The sequence below is a fragment of the Stegodyphus dumicola genome, chromosome 10 (assembly GCF_044657685.1).
Source record: "Stegodyphus dumicola isolate Sdum_Otavi_A_Nest chromosome 10, ASM4465768v1".
NCBI lineage: Eukaryota > Metazoa > Arthropoda > Arachnida > Araneae > Eresidae > Stegodyphus > Stegodyphus dumicola.
The window spans coordinates 97,925,180-97,943,693 of NC_140777.1; the positions used below are offsets into that span (position 1 = coordinate 97,925,180).

The 18,514-nt window shown below is 31.3% G+C and overlaps 1 long non-coding RNA gene across 1 annotated transcript in view; it reads left to right on the forward strand.

The window, feature by feature from the left end:
- The first annotated feature begins 1,276 nt into the window (after nt 1-1,276).
- Nucleotides 1,277-18,514, forward strand: part of LOC118192839 (uncharacterized) — a 49,742-nt gene continuing 32,504 nt past the window's right edge. Inside the window, exons 1-2 of the long non-coding RNA XR_004758828.2 lie at nt 1,277-1,407; nt 2,184-2,259. This is a non-coding gene — a long non-coding RNA (uncharacterized LOC118192839). The remainder of the gene's footprint in view (nt 1,408-2,183; nt 2,260-18,514) is intronic.

Sequence of the window (18,514 nt, forward strand, 5' to 3'; positions counted from 1 at the left end):
TTTCCTTCTTAAATTCCATTTTTAAAATCTACCAGTATTCAAAGCTCTCACAAGAAAAAAAATGTTTCTTTACCTTTAGATATTGAATAGAACAATCCCAGTGAACTAGTCTTTACTCCGAAAAACGTTCAATTGTAAGTTCCAAATTCCTAAAAGAAAAAAAAATGTGAACTGTTAATTATTTGATAAATGAAACAGTTAAAATAAAAAATAAATTTCCTGAATATCATAACGAAAATTTCTCCTCATGAAACAAATTTTTGCACGCACCACTAAATACTTTCCCAAAATTTGCACTTTCAATGCACTTTCACAATAATTTCAATGACTACACTATGCACTTGTATTACGTAACGAAGAAAGCGTTAAACATTACGCACGTATAAGCTCTTTAATAGAAGCAAACTGATTTAGAATAAGATATAGGTAAATATAAACTTTTTTTAAAACTAACAAAAAAAATTATTAATTTCTATCCAGAGGTAGCTATCTAAGTTAAATATTAATTCCTAATATTTAATGCATCCTATGCATGTCTCTAATGGAAAAGACGAAATTGTCTGCTGTTCTCTTATTATGCTCCTTTTATCATTAAAGCATACATATTACATTAGCATACATACATACAATTTTATGTCATCCATGAACATCAGCAAGAAGTCAAATGACTATGTTATGCGCAATGTTAATCCTTTTATATCAGAGCTCCGTAAAATTCTAAGATATGAAAGTGGAATTCTGAGAAAAAAAGTCTATTAAGCTAGAGTGCAAAAGTCCATTTAGCGAAACGCTTCTAAATTAATAAATAAAATGATTAAAAAAATTAATTAATATTAACCAATAAATAGTGTGATTAAAACAAAGTGAATTTTATTTTATGTATTATACATAATGTAATTTATAATTAGTACTCCTGAATTACATACCGTAATAAATGATCCAAAAAATCTACTTTAAATTTTGGAAAAGCACGCTGCTGGCTTTCGCAAGACAAATACTTAGTATCCGTAATGTGTCCAAAATATCCACTGCGAACGCGTCCACTTTTGAATATATGATTCTTTTCAATAGCGTGAATCAGTTCCTGGATGAGGTAGTTGTGTTATCTTGAACTGGTAAACAAGCGATTAGGAATACGAAGATCTGTTAAACTAGGATATGTGCATATCCCAGTAATGTTAGTTTAATAGGCCGTCACATCCTTAATCGCTTGTTTACCAGTTCACGATAACACAACTACCTCATCAAGGAACTGATTCACGCTATTGAAAAGAATCATATATTCAAAAGTGGACGCGTTCGCAGTGGATATTTTGGACACATTACGGATACTAAGTATTTGTCTTGCGAAAGCCAGCAGCGTGCTTTTCCAAAATTTAAAGTAGATTTTTTGGATCATTTATTACGGTATGTAATTCAGGAGTACTAATTATAAATTACATTATGTATAATACATAAAATAAAATTCACTTTGTTTTAATCACACTATTTATTGGTTAATATTAATTAATTTTTTTAATCATTTTATTTATTAATTTAGAAGCGTTTCGCTAAATGGACTTTTGCACTCTAGCTTAATAGACTTTTTTTCTCAGAATTCCACTTTCATATCTTAGAATTTTACGGAGCTCTGATATAAAAGGATTAACATTGCGCATAACATAGTCATTTGACTTCTTGCTGATGTTCATGGATGACATAAAATTGTATGTATGTATGCTAATGTAATATGTATGCTTTAATGATAAAAGGAGCATAATAAGAGAACAGCAGACAATTTCGTCTTTTCCATTAGAGACATGCATAGGATGCATTAAATATTAGGAATTAATATTTAACTTAGATAGCTACCTCTGGATAGAAATTAATAATTTTTTTTGTTAGTTTTAAAAAAAGTTTATATTTACCTATATCTTATTCTAAATCAGTTTGCTTCTATTAAAGAGCTTATACGTGCGTAATGTTTAACGCTTTCTTCGTTACGTAATACAAGTGCATAGTGTAGTCATTGAAATTATTGTGAAAGTGCATTGAAAGTGCAAATTGTGGGAAAGTATTTAGTGGTGCGTGCAAAAATTTGTTTCATGAGGAGAAATTTTCGTTATGATATTCAGGAAATTTATTTTTTATTTTAACTGTTTCATTTATCAAATAATTAACAGTTCACATTTTTTTTCTTTTAGGAATTTGGAACTTACAATTGAACGTTTTTCGGAGTAAAGACTAGTTCACTGGGATTGTTCTATTCAATATCTAAAGGTAAAGAAACATTTTTTTTCTTGTGAGAGCTTTGAATACTGGTAGATTTTAAAAATGGAATTTAAGAAGGAAAAGTTTTAGAAATTACCTCATTATAATAAAAAAATAATGAAGATGATGAAAATTGATAAATAGCGAACTGTTAATTTACATGGAATAATTAATAATTAATGTATAAGTTATTAAGCTAGAAATATGAGGCGATATTTGAATAATGATTTTGTAAAGTATAAAATATGATGTAAAACACTAGTTTTCTCCTCTATTTACGACATTATTTGTAGTGTATTACGCAAATATTTGAAATAATTTAGGAGCCCTAATTTTATCTTTAGGCTTCCAAGATGTATCTTTGTGATATTTGCAAGAAAACATTTGGAGCTAAGCGAATTTTAGTGCGACACAAGAAAACACATGACACAAAATCTGTCCCTTGTGCAGAATGCGATGCCTTGTTTCACAGAAATAGCCATCGCGTTCATCATATGGCGACTGTACATGGTGATAGTAAACTATTTTCCTGTAATAAATGCGGAAAGTTATTTTCTAGAAAGGATCATTGTAAACAACATCAGAAATCATGCGTTCCTTATAAGCAGTGGAAGGCTGGTGACCGAGATTCGTTGAAACGTTGAAGGCTCATGTCTGACTCTGAAATACATTTTGAAAATCCATGCAATTTCACTAAAGCTCTGAATGATACTTTAGTTGTTCATCGGATAAATCCGAAGGATAATGAAAACGGGGATGGGAATATATTTCTACAAAATTCAATAGATGAAGTAGAGCAGATTTTACTTTCCGAAACAGAGGAAAAAAGAAGCATTAAATGGTATGCGACACTTGAAGCACGTTTTCAGAGACGTAGCTCCATCAACGAATTTGAATACTGCATCTCATTTTTTAGAAGTGAATGTTTTGTTAGTCTACCAGAAACTGAATTCAGAAGTAATCTTGGTGAAGGTTATGTCAAGCTTTGAAAGAAAAGGAAGTGGATGGGTACTGAATTCCATAATCTGTTTAATTGTTAATGTCGCTAAATTTCAGCCGCTTTCTGCATCTAGTTATATACCCACACCTTAAGAAATTTTAATTAAGGGAGCTGTTATTAATGTTAAAAATAATGATCAAATTTGCTTCTTATGGTCCATTTTAGCAGCAATTCATCCTTTGCTTTCAAATGCTCAACGTTTTCAACAGTATGAACAGTATATGGAGGAGCTACAGTTTGATGGGCTTGATTTCCCGTTGCCTCTGCATCAAATTGAAAAATTTGAAAGGATGAATGGTATATCTGTCAATGTGTTCGGTTTTGAAAAAGAAGTTTTCCCATTGCATATTACAAAAAATGTGAACAGCATTCATGTGAACCTTCTGCTTTTGAGTGAGGATGAAAAAAGGCATTATTGCTACATAAAAAATATTAGTAGGCTTTTAAGTTCCCTGACGAAGCATAATGGAGTTGCCTTTTATTGTCCCTACTGTTTGCATCGGTTTTCGAAGCAGAATATTTTGACGTCTCATATACAAAATTGTCAAACTCACGGCCTTCAGAAAATCGTTATGCTTCAGAAAAGAAAAATGGTTGCAGTTTGAAAAGTATGAATTTCAATTGAAAATACCTTTTGTAATATACGCGGATTTTGAATCATTCATCGTTAAAGCCAACATATGTATAAATGACCATAACACTTCTCATTCGGTAATTATGTCTCATCACATTCCATGCGGGTATTGCTATGTTGTTATAGGCCCTGATGGAAGAACGTTCGAAGATCCTGTAGTTTACAGAGGAGATGATGTTGTGGATCACTTTCTTCAAGATATGCTTAAGAAAGAGCAATTAATAAGTGATATTTTAAATAATAAAAGACCAATGGAGGTATCTTTCGAGGAGGAAGTTCTTTTTCAGCAAACTAAATTTTGTCACATATGTAAAAAGACTTTAGGCAAAGAACGTGTTCGAGATCATGACCACATTACGGGCAAGTATCGCGGAGCAGCGAACAGAAGATGTAATCTGAATTTTAAACTCTCTAAAAAAATTCCAGTTATTTTTCATGGCATAAAGAATTAATATGGACATCTAATCATGCAAGGACTTGGTAAAATAAAGCATAAAAAAATCAACTGCATTGCACAAAATATGAAGCAATATGTTACATTTTTTTTTCTATGGGAAAACTACAGTTTCTGGATTCTTTCCAGTTTATGTCCACATCACTGGAAAAACTGGCTGAAAATCTTGAAAATGAACAATTTCATATCCTGAAAGATCACAGCAAAGACAGTAAGGAAATAAGCCTTTTGTTGCGAAAAGGTGTTTATCCATACAATTACATTGATTGTCATGAAAAATTTGAGGAAGAAAAGTTCCCCCACTGTGATGCTTTTTTCAACGATCTAACAAATGAAATACTTTCAGAAAGTGATTATGACCACGCTCAAAATGTGTGGAAAACGTTTGATCTTAAAAATTTAGGAGAATATCATGATTTGTATATGAAAACGCCTGTAATTTCGAAAACTTTAGAAATCTTTGCTTGAATTATTATGAGATCGACCCTTCTCATGTCTATACAGCTCCTGGATTTGCTTGGCAAGCTTGTTTAAAGATGACTGGAGTTAAATTAGAACTTTTAACTGATCCAGATATGCATTTATTTTTTGAAAAATCCTTGCGCGGGGGCGTAAGTGTTATTGTTAATCGTTTCAGTAAAGCCAACAATAAATATGTGAACAATTCTATTCTAGAGGGTGACTCTAAATACATAATATACTTAGACGCTAATAATTTATACGGTTGGGGCCATGGTTCAACTACTTCCAACCTGTGAATTTCGATGGTTATCTGAAGAAGAAGTAAAATTATTTAAAGTTGATGATATTGATGATAATGGAAAATATGGTTATTTATTAGAACTAGATTTGGAATACCCAAAGCAACTTCATAAACTGCATAGTGATTATCCTCTAGCACCGGAACATTTAAAAATCAATCCTGATATACTTTCATCTTATTGCAAAAAGATGCTTGAAAGTCTGAATGGGTTATTTCCTGGAAATGCTATGAAACTTGTTCCTAACTTATATGATAAGAAAATGTATGTACTGCATTCAAAAAATCTGAAACAATATGTTAAGTTGGGAATGGATTTGAAAAAAATTCATCGAGTATTTGAATTCAAGCAAGACCCATGGATGAAACCGTATATAGAATTCAACACAGAACAACGTAAACTAGCTAAAAACGATTTCGAGAAAGACTTTTCAAATTAATGAACAATTCTGTGCTTGGGAAGACGATAGAAAATTTGAGAAATCGTGTTGATACACGATTGGTAAATAATGAAAAGTTCTTGAAAAAACTTGTAGCATCTCCCGCGTTTAAAGGTTTTACGATTTTTAATGATGATTTTGCAGCAGTAACTATGAAGAAAACATCTCTTAAATTAAATCGACCCATATACGTTGGATGTTCCGTACTATCTATTAGTAAGACTCTTATGTACAGTTTTCATTATGATTTCATAAAGATAAAATATGGTAAAAATGCTAAATTACTTTTTCTGACACAGAATCTTTACAGAAATTAAAAAGCTATGAAATTATGCAGACATGCTTAAAAATGAAGATTATTTTGATTTATCTAATTTTCCTAAGACGCACTTTGCATATTCCTCTAAGAATAAAAAAGCGTTAGGAAAGATGAAAGATGAATTCTCAGGTGTTCCTGCCATTGAATTTATAGGATTGAGAGCAAAAATGTATAGTCTCATATCTGCTAAAGAAGAGAAAAAAACTGCCAAAGGCATATCTAGATGTATTGTGAAAAATGCACTCTCACATGATGATTATAAACATTGTTTGTTTAGTAATGAGCAGTCAAAAGTGACAATGAATAAAATTGCATCAAAACATCATAAAATTAGTACTGTGGAAATGAGAAAAGTTGGCTTAAGTGCATGTGATGATAAAAGATATATACTCTCAAATGGTTTCGATACTTTAGCTCACGGTCATTTCAGAAATAAAGAAACTGTAGAATTAACGAAGTAAATAATAAATACAGCATTAAATACATTGGGTGGGAGGTGGGATGAAGTGCAACTACAAGGGACGTCCGGTATCCTATACTGTCATTGCATTTTCCCTGACATGATATAGGCTCTACCACGTGCACATCGGTAACAAGGTGTGGGAACCTTGGCTAACTACCTCGCTAATTTTAAAAGTAAATAGAACTAGCACAATCCATTTATATCAAACGTATGAGTAGCAAGTAACTCAAATAAAATTTTAAAATAGAAATGAATTTGAATATTAATACAAACGAATTAGAAATGTTGCACATGTAAATATTTAAATAAAAAAATAAAAAAAAAAAGACAAATAAGAATGAAAAGCACGAAAGTAAACTTATTATAAGAAAAAAATATGAAAATAAACTTTTTGAAGGGGGACTGAAATATTAAAAGACTTAGAAAGTAAACAAAAAATAATAATGCTTAGTAAAAAGATTTGAAAAAGTATGTAACATTATTTAAAAGGTAATTTAATACAGAAATTTTAAGTTATGATTGTTTTAAATTATTGTAGATTTTTTTAAAATATTCTATCTCTATAATGTAAAAATTGATCAAGTTAATGACTTGAAATGTGGTATATAAAATATTTCCTCGCTAAACACAAAGTAGAGCGCTTTATCGTTACATTTTCAGCTTGTTCAAAAAGTCGCAAATAGTCCTTCCTGCCGATGCTACAGTGTAGAAACAATCAGGTTTTTAGGGGGATGCTATGCAAAAATCGGTTTTCGAGGGGTGCTATGTTAAAAGGGTGAGAAACTCTGAACCGACTTAGATTTAAATAATTGCAGTCTTTGACTACTAGGTTAAGCTTTAAATTTGAATTTGAAAGTTAATGCTACAAGCGGTGGTTGATTTTGTCAAGCACGAGAAGTGCTCAAGTTCTATTTCAAGAAAAAGGTTATTTTAAAACCTTTCCACGACTTTGTGGTTAAGTTCAGGTATCGCTATAATTCACTCTGTGTCTGCGTCTGTGATAAGAGTCTGGATATAATTTATGCTCCCAAAGAAATTCAAACTCTACAAAGTATAAAAGGAGTATTATGAAAAGGGCTTTTATCAAAAGATTATTTTCAAAACGATAATTTGTTCAGCGGTTCGGTTATTTCAATTGGGAAAGCTACGATCCCTTCCCTTAAAGATGACGTTCTAAGGGTTACTGGCTTCTATTTGCGTTACAAATAGGAAAAATATAATTTTGAAAGGAATATTATGAAGAGGATTATTACGAAAAGTATATTATCAAAAGAAGTATCAAAACGACTGTTATCAAAAAAAGTATTATTAAAGAAGTATACTAAAGTATGAAAGTATTTTCAAAGGAGTATATTAAAGTATTAAAAAGCATATTATAAAAAGCGTTTTATCAAAAGATTGTTATCAAAAGGAGTATGGAAAAGTACTATTGAAAGAAGTATATTTGTGTAGCAAATGCGCTTTCACAACATTTTAATTAAGAAAACAGATGTTAACAGTTTACTGTCTAGAATTCTTACTCAAAAGTTTGTAATGTTGCGCGCTTCCAACCTGCACGCAACAATAGTGGTGACTGCTAAGAACCGGAAAGTAGACAAAGTCTTGAGAAGGGTTTAAATCCCTTTTTATTCAACTTTAGAAATTACAGATGCGTGCTCTTGACGCTCACAAACTACGCCGACCCGACAGTAAAATAAAAATAAGAAACCAAAATGAATAATAACAAGTGACTAACTACGAGGCTCTCTAAACGTAACTAACTTCACCGCGTTCTAAGATACCGCTGATAATTCAGCAAACTTCTGAATATTACGTTGAAAGATTAACAATCTGCCGAGGCAAGCACACATGCCGAAACGCGTGGTTCTTCAATTTCTGACTAGCCACCTCCACGCTCGTGAAGCAAGAAGGCACACTTTCGAACTCGTTTCCCTTCTATTTAACTCAGATTACTTCCGCTGACAATTTGAATCCTTGCGCGTTCTACTAAAATTTACATACTCTGGCATTGGCAATTCCAGGGGAAAGTAAGGCTTGACAGGAAAGATAGTTTAAACTTAAAATAAATATAAACCCTACAAGTTCATTTCTTGAATTGCTCATATTGTTTCTGAAAATTATTTGACCTAATCTTAATACTCATAAGGCAGATCGTCTCAGCATTTGTAGAAGTTTACCAGTTTTCTCATTACCTTCCTCAGAAAGTTTATCACGTGATGTGCTCAGATTTGTTTCAGAAAGCGATATTCTTTTGTGATTGAAACTGAAGCTTTATGTTTTTCATCAGTATTACTCAAGCTTTCAAGCCCTCCCAAGTTATGTCAGTTGGAGACATATTTAATTTTTCATCTTCTTTTATTTTATCATTTATTAAAAGTTTCGCATGCCTGAAACACTTACTCATTTTTCTGAGATGTGGCTCCAAGATCTTACGTTGCCTTAAATAAAAATCAAGATTGCGTAGAGACTTAATTCCTTATTTCGCGACAAAGCTCTGCCATTTGGCGATGTCTTTGCTCTATTTCAACATTATTTGACGATTTTATCTTTTATTGGGCCATACTATTTCAGCTTAAAATTTTATTCTATAATATTTTGATATTAACCGACTTGCTGATCACAATAAGAGACACATTTTCCATATTTTCATACATAAAAAGACGGGACTATAGCAATTCGATAGCAATATTCGAATATTAATATTACCAGGGATTGCATTAAATGGCGTCTACAAAAATGCCCATTAACTGGGAATTAGTGTTAAAAGTTAAAATTTAAGACTCTAAACAATCACAAGGAACAATAAGAGATTTTAAACAAAACTTTCCCTAGCCGGGTGGTAAGTGAAAAATACGGTAATTGTTTATACTTATTAAGCAGTAATAAAAATCTTTTCAATTAACACTAGCTTCGTTTTTCACTTCCTTGTACGAAGTGAATTAAGTTGCCAAAGATTTCGTTTATCGGATTTCAATGGAAATATCCATTTTGACTATTCCTGAACTATTTTGACCATTCTTTTGCTCAACCTCTGTACTTAACATAACGAACAAAGGGCGAATAAAAGACGATAAACTGATTTTTTTTTTCGCTTAAATTTTTATATGAGCGTCTTCTCTTCCAACGAGGGATGCTTTCTGAATATTGAGATTTGATCATATAAGCTGTCAAATAATTTCCGCAAACAGTATGAACAGTGCATAAACAAACTTTTGCGCCTTCCCAATCAAAATGCCATGAACGTACTTATTTATATGTTTCTTGTAATTATATTAAATGAGTCGGCACTCTTTCATTATTCTTTCAAAATAAAATTTTTATTTTTGAGGAATGCACGTCTTTTAAATAATAGTTTTATCATGATCGTTTTTCAGATTTCGGGTAAATAGCATTTGCCATTCTGCAGAAATACGACACCTAAGGAAAGTATATAAAAATTCTCTCATTTTATACTTTGCCTAAAAACACCAAGGCCTGGGTATTTTATAGAATTCTCGAGTTTCATACATTGTCAGTAACATATACGTAGATACTAGATAAGTATTCTCAATTCTAGATAGTAATTTAAAGCGTTAATGTACTTTATTTATTATCATTATTTTGGAAAATTTTCTCGTCTCTATCAGTTCGGTAAATGTTTTATTTCCAATTAACTGAAGTACCCCGCTTTACCCTCAATCTTAAAATTCGCAGAGCACTCCTCACTGGAAAAGAACTTTTCAATGTAAAACTTTAAATTATTCAAAAAATCCGATGCGGACACCACATGTCTTCCTCTGTACTGGAATATTAAATTATACGCATCTTTTGCTGCATTTCATTTAATTTCCTCGAATTTCATTAGAGATAGATTTCTTATTCAATTAATTCAGTTCTCACTTCACGGAAAGGCAAAAATACATAAAACTTCAAAATAACTTCATTAAAAATTTAAAAATATAGAAAAAAATAAAACACCAAATGAAACAATTTTTACAGATAATATTAGAATTTCTACGCAATCAGGCCAGCAGGCAAGAAGGCAGATTTTTCGGCGCACAAAAATGAAAGTTTACTTTTGGTCCCACTTGGCAAAAAGACACTGAGAGTGCAGAAACTGATTTAATTCACTATTCTGCTAAGTTTCAAATGTAAAGAAATGTGGCTGCTGTGATAAAAGAAATTAGGCTTGGCCGCACTTTAGCAATTTTTAACTTGTTGATAATTCTACAATTTTTGCATGCAGATTAACTAAAGGCATAAAAACCTTAGCCGGAAGATAAGAACATAAATCAATCACTTTTAAAGCAAAAAATGCGCAATTTACCAAAATATAAGAATAAAAAAACTGAGCTCACCAAGCCGAGTAACAGAGTGGGTGTGTATATATATATATATATATATATTTCTTCTGAAGAAGAGGGACCTGTATTTATTGATCGCTTTCAAAATCTATGTCAAATTAAAGTGAATTTTTTTGCCTAATTTTAAATGGTTGACTAAAATAGAAAGCAAGCTGCTGGGTGACTTCAGTCCTTACTTAGCGACATTTGTCTGTCACTTAGCAATTTTTATAATCTACGTTGACCTCATTTGGCAAGGTTTTCCTTTTATAGCCGGCCACATCAAAAGTATATGTATATACTTTTGATGTGGCCGACTGCAACCAAAAAGGGAGGTGCAGAACATACATGTTAAAGCAGTCCTATATACAAAATTTCAAATTTCTGAGGCTACTCGTTTTTTAATTGTATACATACATACATACGTATGTACGTACAGATGTCACAAAAAATCTCTTCTGAATCCATTTTAAATCAATTTTATAATCTGTTTCGGGAAATTTTCGTGATTACAATACTTCCTTTACTTTGGAAGTAAAAAGGAAACGAAATTCTTTGAAGCTTTTATTTTTCTTCTGAAGAAGAGGGACCTGTATTTATTGATCGCTTTCAAAATCTATGTCAAATTAAAGTGAATTTTTTTTGCCTAATTTTAAATGGTTGACTAAAATAGAAAGCAAGCTGCTGGGTGACTTAAATCCTTACTTAGCGACATTTGTCTGTCACTTAGCAATTTTTATAATCTACGTTGACCTCATTTGGCAAGGTTTTCCTTTTATATCACGATTTGACTTAAGTTTAAAATAATTTATTCTATAACAGTTAATATAAATCTAATTGTTTAACGCAATAAGCAATGCATATTCCAAGATTTCGTATCGAAAAGGGTGGGACTTCGGCAATTCGATGACGATATCCAAGTGGTAACATTAACCACCACCAATTTAACGACTTTATTTAAATTAAAAATAATTTATTCTATTATATTTTGATAATATAAAATTTAACATTAACATTAATCTACGAACCCTCACTGATTTAACGACTTCAGTTTAAAATAATTTATTCTACAATATTTTGATAATATAGAATTTAACATTAACATAACCTTAGATAACATTGTAGAGTCATTAGGATTTTTGAAGCAGGAGACATGAAAAATGAGCAATGCCCTCGCCGGGACCCCACCTGGACCTCTCGAAGACTATGCTATCGTTACACTAAGAAGGCATGCTGGAAGGAGGGAGAAAATACCTTATAACATTAACCGACGAAAACATTAACTCCTGCCGATTTAACAACTTCACTTAAGTTTAAAATAATTTATTATATAATATTTTTTATAATATAAACCAAATAAGCGATGTATAATATTTTTGCCGTTTTCGTATACAAACGGGCGGAACTTCGGCCATTCTATAGCAATATCCGAATGTTAACATTAATCGTGATCATATTATCTGGCCTCTGCTGTATCGATAAGAATAGAATACTCAACATTCATTTTGACTCATTTCTAAATATAACGCGCTTATATGATTTATAACATGATTTCTTTCTGGCCTATATTTCTTGCCGAGTATCTAAAACAAAAAAATGCTTTTAATAAAATAAATACATTACGTTAATGGATTGTACAGTAAATGGAACAATTTTTAATATTCTATGCTCTCAAGATGAAAATAACCAGTTTAATGTAAATAATTCCTTCGAGAATTACTTAAAAGGAATACGTTATGGAAAAGCAGAAATTTTTCTGCCACGTCTCTAGCCATATTAAAGAAAGCGCGTATTTTGACGTTAAGTGGTTTATTTCACTAATAGGTATAACGAGCCCACTTCTTTCTTGCATTTGAGAGAAAAAACGTTTGATTTGAGCTTACCATTTCCGTTTTGAAATTTTTTTTCATTACTTTTAAATTACAAAAAGCATCAGTAATTATTTTTACTTTTTATTTTCTTAAATTAAGATTATCCTATTTTACTTCATTGTTTTCAATTTCTTCTGTGAGGCTTGTTTTATTAGTTAGGCTAATTATTTATATACTAGCCTCTTACGTAGCCAGTTGCCTAAAATAGTTATTATGAGAAAGAAAAAATATACTATATAGAATGATTTTAACGAGTACAGGAAATGCAGATTCACGATTCCAACTAGTGATTAATAATAACTGAAAGGAATCTGCGTTTATTCTTTTTAAATCGCTTACTTTGGTAATTAATCAAAGAATAAATTTTAAATGAAAATTAAATATTATCTCACGCTTTACTAAACGACAGCACATTGCTGCGTGTAAGATAAAAATACTTTTATTCGGGCAGTGGCAACACATTTCTTTTAAATCTCTGAGTTTTTATTCAAAAGCTCATTAAATTCGCACAGAATGCGAAATAAATTAAAATACAACTTCAAAATTCGATGTGCCCATATTCGGGCCAAGGAGTAAGTGCATTCAAAATTGGAGGCGTCCTATTTTTCACAGTGCGAGGAAATAATGTAGAGTTTGGCTTGTCTTAGGAGCCTAAACTATTTCCAAATTCTTAACAGACGTAAAGTGAATTACCGTTGGGCCTGCAGCAACTAAAGAGATTTGAAAAGATTTAAAACAACAATTTTATTAAAATAGAACTTGAACGTAAATGCACGGCTTCTGCTCACAAAATCAACCTCCGCTTGCGGCGATGTAACTATAATAACAGTCAAATTCAAATTTAAACGTACACTAGCAGTCAAAGACAACGCAATTCTATTTAAAAGTATATTTAAATTTAAGCTGGCTCATAAAACTCTACCCGGCGTATTAATTTCACTGTCGGCAACAATAACGCAAAGTCGAATAATTATATACTTACCAGATACGGCAGAACTACGTAACGTGGCCTCGAGAGACAGACACACGCTTTGTCTTACAATCCAAAAACTTCAGCTGAAATACTAGCTAATTGATTTGCATTCTGGCGAGCAAACAGAAAAGAGAAGTTATAGTAAAGGCTGAAATTTTAAATTGCTCGTTAGTTTCAAATAACAACCCTACAACACACATACATACAGATTCTTCATTATTTAATAATAATAATAATATATAATTTATAATAATATTTTTTAAATGAAATACATAATTTATAAATATATAATTTTATTAATAAAATATATAATATTTATTTATATTATAAATTTATAATATTTTTTAATTAATAATAATAATATTTCGACTGTAATATATTACAGACGAAGAATGAAATACACAATGCCTGGCATTGTTAGGCAAAGTATGAATATATGTGACTTATGCTTTTCTGAGCATTCCATAGAATGGCACAAGCAATTTAGACAAAGTATGAAAGACGATCACGATAAGGCTATAATTTAAAAGACGAAAAATCCTCAAAAATACAAATATTGTTTTGAAAAAATAATGAAAGAGTAGTATTAAAAAACTTTCAAATACGTAAGAAAGGCCATTCAATAAGTAAGTTTCATTCAAAATACGCCAAGAAAATGAATGTTGTAGATCAGGGTTTCTTAAACTGTGGATCGCGACTCCCAGACCTGCAGCACGGAGTCGGCGAAAATTTTAGCAGCTTTGATATTTCTTTAACTTATTATAATAATTTTACAATTACCAAATATTTTTACAAAATGTATCTGAAAATAGATATGGATAAGACAATACAGACATAGGGGAAAAAAACGCAAACGTTTCGACGCATTCTTTTTTAATATAAACATTGATTTTCCTTGCTTTTCACGTGACGCTGTCATTTCGTTTGTTACTTATTTAAAATTTTTACATTTTTCTATGTCTTAAAATTAGAAATTAAAGTTAATGACCTAAAACTGCTATAGAATATTACAGTACAAATGAAAAAATTGACAGTTTCACTCATGTGTGTGTCGGATTTGGGCAATACTTATGGGGTCCTACAAAATTTTTGTAAATATTATGGGGTCCTGTGGGTCGCGAAAAAATCTCAGTGATAAAAAGGGGTCGAGACTGAAAAAAGTTTAAAAAACCCTGTTGTAGGGCAAAAAATTTATGCCTTTTTTTACTATAGAAAACAATGCATGAAAATAAATTGAAAGTATGGATATTCGAAACAAATTGGAGATGTGTTTCGTATTTCACCCGTTTGTTATTAGGCATTCCAGACAGTGCATAGGAAATGTACGAAATGTTAATCGTTTCACACACTGCCGGCCGGTTTTCGGCATTCTATAAAATGCCTAGGTATTCTAAAGAATGCTAGGTTTCATACTTTGCCGGTGACACACACATACATACAAAAGAGCTGAGAAATTTAGAATTAAGATGATATATATTATTAAATTCCCACTGTATACTGCGAAATTAATTAATTAATCAAGAGAAAAAAATCAAATCAAAATTAGGCAACTGAACGCGGACTCTTACTCAAAAGGAAATACCAAAACAAAAACATACAGATTTCAAAATGCAAAAACAATTAAAAAAATTTTAAATAATTATATGTTATAAATAATATGAAATTGTAAAAAAGCTGTTGAATTCCTCAGTCTTTTACAAGAAGCAGCTGAAGAATTTTGAACAGAGCCACGTCTTTGAATTATATCCGGATGATTTCTTTCTATACTTACTTTTGTTTCTTACCCGAGAATTTTTCTTTTTAATTTTTTTGGGTCATGTCGGAGCAAGTTATATCTTGATGATTATTAAATTAAAAAAATAATTTACTGGTAGTATTTTTAAGGCATTTTAATTATTAGTTTTAACAAAATGTTCTTTATTGGCTTCCTTTAAAAATTACCTAGCTATAATTCAGAAACGTAGCCCTGTTGTAAATTCTTCGATTGCTTCTTGGAAAAGTCCAAGGACTTTTCAACAACTTTTTACAATTTTATACATTTTATATTTATTTAATTTAAAAAAAATTGTGGTATTTAGATATGCTTATGTTTTGCGTATTTCCTTTTGTGTACCAGGCTGCCTTTCATTACTTAATTTTGATTTAATTTTTATACCATGGTAAAAATCGTCAAAAATGAATTAAGCAACCTCTTGTTACGTACTTCATACGGTTAACTATGCTCGCAGAACTCATAATCAAAGGAACAGCAAATGTTACAACCTTTCCTAATGATCACGTTGCTTTCTCTCCTCTCTTCCGCGTCAATAGCACTGCAGATTCTGAACTTCCACACATCCGAATGAATTTCAAACAAGAGTGCTCGTTAGATGTAATTCTTCTCATCAACTTTATAAACATGTCACGGAAATGCAAAATGAATCACCGTCGAGCCATGGTTGGGAAATCAAAGAATGAGTACGTTCTGTAAAGGAGAGCATTAACTACTTGATGATATGGCAACGCAGAAGAAAATGCAATTTAGTGGAAAAGTTTCGCAATTTACTAACGCGAAATCTAAAAGATTTCATCGTGTTTTGCTTTAGCTACTTTTCCATTAGTAACTTAAGTAAATTACCTTTGGCTCTCGTTAGTCTCTTAACTTGTGATTTAACTTATATTTAATAATTCATAAGAGCAATTCACTCGGAAAAGTTTGTCAAAGGAGGTACTTCGAGAAGAATCAAAACGCTTTGAAAATTAAGTCAACTACGGCACTCCGTCGAGTGTAAATGTGTTTCGTGAATTTTTACGTAACTTCAGTTTTAAGTAAGTCGAATTTGTGAATATTATCTTCATAAAATACTATATACTGGAATGTAGGTACTGCAATTATACTGTTATATATAGTGCAATGCAGATACTGTAGTATATACAACAATATATACTTCTGTAAAATTACTATATGTATTGCAGTATAGATGTTACTATATATATTTCCATATTACTATATATACTGCAATATATATATTAAAATATATGCTGCATTATAGAAACTGCAGTGTATATTGTTATATATACTACAATATATACTGCTATAACGCTGCCATATAAAAAATACTGCAATATACTAGATACTAATATATCGCAAAATGTACTGCAATTCCTATAATTGCTGCACGTTTTCATCTCGTAGCTTTTTAGCGCCAGGTTCTGAAAGTTCTGAGAATTCATGTCATCTTCTTCCTCATTGCGTTTAGAGAACAAGTAATGCTATATTTTAAAACAGATTCATCCACGTAGTCATTGTTTTCATTTTAATAATAAACTCTCGAGAATCATCTGCGAAGGTCACACCGAACTTTTCTCTTCTAACTGTTGAGTATAGTGCCAATACAAAGAATCGAGCATTCGTAAATGTTAAATAACATTCAGTCAACGATTTCGACGTGTCGGCTGCGCTTTCACCTTCTGTAATTATTGATGGATGATATGAGGCCTACGGATAGTAGCAAAGATGACATAGCTGGTGGAGTGGAACTTAATTCCTCAGACTGTGGTTTATTGTCAGCGTGAAAAAAACGTTTGGATACATATATATATATGTCAGAAGAGACCCCGTTTCATATTGAATTCAAAAGTATTAATTATTTTCCACCTTTTTCTCTTTTTTTCTTCTGAACGTTTCTTGTACCATATTATTATTTTTATTGTTTCATGCTACTGTTTTGTATCATATGCAGTGATCATACATTTTTTTCTCTGTATTTATGTTTTATGGTTGTTCATGTATCATTCGGTAAATTATTCCACGATGATTTGTGAAAATGAAAAAAAATTACTATAGTCAATGTCAGTTCGAAAATAAGGTAATCAGCGAAATTATTCCACTTTGATCTGTCGAAAACGAAATTATTTTATGATAGTAAAACTCAGTTAAAAATGTTGTAATTAATGAAAATATTCTAATTTGATCTGTCAAAAATTAGGTAATTTTACGGTAGTAAAACTCAAAGCCGAAATGAGGCAATTTTAACTCAGTTCAGTTCAAAAATGAAGTAACTAGCGAAAGTATTTCACATTGATCTGAAAGAAAAGAGATAGTTTTGCGACAGTAAAACTCATTTCACATATGAAGTAATTAGCAAAATTATTCCCCATTGACCCTGTCAGGTAATTTTTTACAATAGTAAAACTCATTTAAAAATGAGGTAATTAGTGAATTTATTTCACGTTGATCTGTCAAAAATGAAGTACTTTTTCGACAGTAAAACTGAGTTCAAACTGAGATAATTTCAATTAAATTCAAATATGGAGAAGTTGAATCAAGTTCAAGAACGAGGTAATAAGTGAAATTATTACATGACATTTAATCTGTCACAGATGAAGTCAGCATTACGATAGAAAGAACTAAAAAAGGAAATAATTTTTAGAAGTAATTAGAAAGAAGATGACGTAATTAGCTAAATTATTCCACTTTGATCTATCAAAAATGAGGAAATTTTACGATAGTAAAACTCAGTTGAAAATTGAGGTAATTTAAAATTCAGTTCAAAATGAGGTTCTTCTACCATAATAAAACAAACTATGGAAACTGAACTCAAAATTTCACAGAATGCTGCTGTTAAAAGCGAAGCGGACGAATTGTGGAATGCGAGTTGAGCAAGCTTTGCAGCATGTTACTCAACAGTTACGCGTCCGATTGTGAAAAAAACACGACTTTTTCATTTACCTAAAAAGAAATGGAAATTCTTACAGCACACATCGCTAGCGGTGTTTCGCGAGATACAGAATTACAGGTTTCTCACTCGGATTAAAGGGGGGAAAAATCTAATTTTGTAAGTGCATAATCCGCTGGCCATCGGACGAATTCTGTTCCACACACCAGGAAAGAATAACAAAGAACTTACATTAGAAGATGAATAAGGTTGCCATGGGAACGGCGTTGCGTCAGAAATCGTCTTCCAAAATATCTTTCTTATAAATATATTTTCGGATAAATAGGATTGGGGATTCTTATAAGCACGGAAAGGCGATTCTTCTGCTCAG